The sequence below is a fragment of the Seriola aureovittata genome, chromosome 15 (genome assembly GCF_021018895.1).
Source record: "Seriola aureovittata isolate HTS-2021-v1 ecotype China chromosome 15, ASM2101889v1, whole genome shotgun sequence".
NCBI lineage: Eukaryota > Metazoa > Chordata > Actinopteri > Carangiformes > Carangidae > Seriola > Seriola aureovittata.
In genome coordinates this window covers 14,785,348-14,788,424 of record NC_079378.1, presented here as the reverse complement: position 1 = coordinate 14,788,424, position 3,077 = coordinate 14,785,348, and positions in this window count along the sequence as shown.

The following is a 3,077-nucleotide window of genomic DNA, read 5'->3' as shown; positions in this document are numbered from 1 at the left end:
TCAACGGTTTTGAGTGCATTCATTTTCGTTTTTACCTTATCCATTTGGTTTGGTATTGTTTGGTCCAGGGTGTCTTAAGCCTTAATTTAACACTTAAATATTATTATCAAAGGGAAGGGCATAAAGCAACAGTGCTATATACTAAATCAAATTATACAGTAGTATGCTGTTGATCAGTTAAATAAAGCAAGTAAAAAGCCGGAACGTGTAAGTGAACTTGGCATCTAACAAGTCATTAGCCTTCTTAAGGCATAAAAATGTCATAGTTTACTAAGGCATGAACAAGTCAAAGTATTGTAAGGCATAAAAATGTCATACTATAGTATGGTATAAAAAGTCATAGTAAAGTAAGTAATAAAAATGTCATAGTATTGTAAGGCATAAAAAGGCATTGTATAGTAAAGCATAAAAAGTCATAATATAGTAAGGCATAAACAGTCATAGTATATAGTAAGGCGTACAAATGTAGTATAGTAAGCCATAGGAAAGTCTTTGTAGAGTAAGGCATAAAAACATCATAGTATAGTAAGGCATGAAGAGGCATACTATAGTAAGTCATCAAAAAAGTCATTATATAGTAAGGCATAAAAAAGTAATTGTAGTAAGGCATACAGAAGTCATTCTAGTAAGGCATAGAAAAGTCTTAGTAGGGTAAGGCCCCAGGCCTGGGAGGTCATAGTATAGTAAGGAAAAAACATAGTATAGTACGACATAGAAGAAATCATAGTATAGTAAGGCATGAACAAGTCATTGTATAGTAAGTCATAAAAAAATCATAGTATAATAAGTCCTAAAAAAACGCCAAAGTATACTAAGGCATAAAAATGTCATAGCACAGTAGGGCAATACAGTCACCAATAAACCTAATGTGCATGTCTTTGGACTGCGGAAGGAAACCAGAGTACTCTGAGAGAGTCCACGTAGTCACAAGGAGAACATGCAGACTTCACACAGAAATACCCAGGGCCTGGTATTCAAACCCAGAACCTTATCACTGTGATGCAACAATTCTAACCACTGCTTCACCGTGCCGCCCCATACATAAATCATCATATAGCAAGGCATAAAAAACATAGTGTGATCAGGCATAAAAATGTCATAGTATAGTAAGGCATTTGAGCCGCTAATAGATAAAATCAATAAAATGAGTGGCTCGTGGTCCTGAAATTATTTTGAATATGGTACTGTAGGATAATGACTTATGATATTTATTGTTAAACCTTGTCAGACATTAATATACTGACATTTTGACTCCTTATGATACTATGACGTACTGTATAAATGCCTTACTATACTATGCCTGTTTTATGCCTTACTATACAATGAAGTTTTTATTCCTTACTATATATACAATGACATTTTCATGCCTTACTTTATTATGAAATTTTGATGCCTTACTATACTATGACTTTTTTATGCTTTACTATAATATTACATTTTATGCTTTTCTATACGATGACTTATTATGCCTTAATATACTTTGATGGTTTTATGCCTTAATATACAATGACTTCTTATGCCTTACTATACAATTAAGTTTTTTATTTCTTACTATACTATGATATTTTGACTCCTTTCTATACAATGACTTTTTTTTATACCTTACTATACTATGACGTTTTTTATGCCGTATTATACTATGACTTTTTAAGCCTTGCTATAGTATAACTTTTTATGCCCTACTATACAGAGAGTTTTTCATGCCTCACTATACTATAACTTTTTTATGGCTTACTATACTTTGACTTTTTATGCCTTACTATACGACTTTTTATGAATTACTATAGTATAGCTTTTTTATGCCTTACAAGACAATGAGTTTTTTATGCCTTACCATACGATGACTTTTTTTAGGCCTAAGTATACTATGATGTTTTTATTCTTTAATATACTATGACTTCCCGGACCTGGGGCCTTTCTGTGTGGAGTTTATGCCTTATTATACTATGACTATACATTGACTTTTTTATGCCTTACTTTAGTATGACGTTTTTATGACTTACTAAACAATTACATTTTATGCCCTACTATACTATGACTTTTTTTTGCCTTACTATACCTTAACATTTTTTTATACTTTACTATACTTTGACTTTTTATGAATTACTATACTATGACTTATGACATATATATGATATATATGTCCCTATATCAAGAGTTATGTTACCATATGTGTCACCTAAAGGAGGATATATTATTATAACATATATCCATCTCTGGATATAAGAAGATATAAGCTCATAACATATATGAAATACTCATAGTAAAATGCAACTTTATTACATGGTTATTAAAAATTTATATTTTTGTATATGATTTTCTTAATAGTTGGGATGGATGTTTATTTATGTAACATATGTTTATAATATAAACAGATATACTAAAATACATTTTTCTATTAGCTAGCCATATATGTCAGTATATGATATTGTTCAGATTTCTAACAGGTTTCATATGTAATTTTTACATATACAGGCTATACTTTAAATACATATATGCTTTTATTTCATATGTACATATATTTCATATATGGAAATTTGACACATGTACATATATTACATTACATTATTACACCTTATGGGCATTCCTGAATGTAAATTTAGATCTTATATGTTAATAAACCGTTTGGCTGGCAGCATTAAAAAGCCAATCTGTTTGTTGCGGGGTTGATACATCCCTATCAATGTTGAGACCAGACCTACGCCCTTGGTGTGAACATTCATATCCAGATTTATTTCAATGCAACCACAATGAACCACACTGTCTCGGGTTTGTTTGGTCATGTGATGAGTTAAGACAGTTTACTTTGATTTTTGGCCAAAAGAGAAAAAGATCAATTGGACACATGCTGAAGTATTTTCAGTTTTAAGCCTTGAGGAATTTAAAGTTGAGGATAAAGTATTAGGGTTTGATTTAAAGGCAGGATGCTATAAGTAAAGATGCAGGCTTATCTTTCAGTGCATTTCCGCATTGATGATAAAAAGCCAGGGGATACTGAATGCCCTATTTTTAAAAGGTAGGTTTAACGGTCTCCTAACTTTGAGGGAATTGGGAAAAATATTCAAAGTTTGTCATAT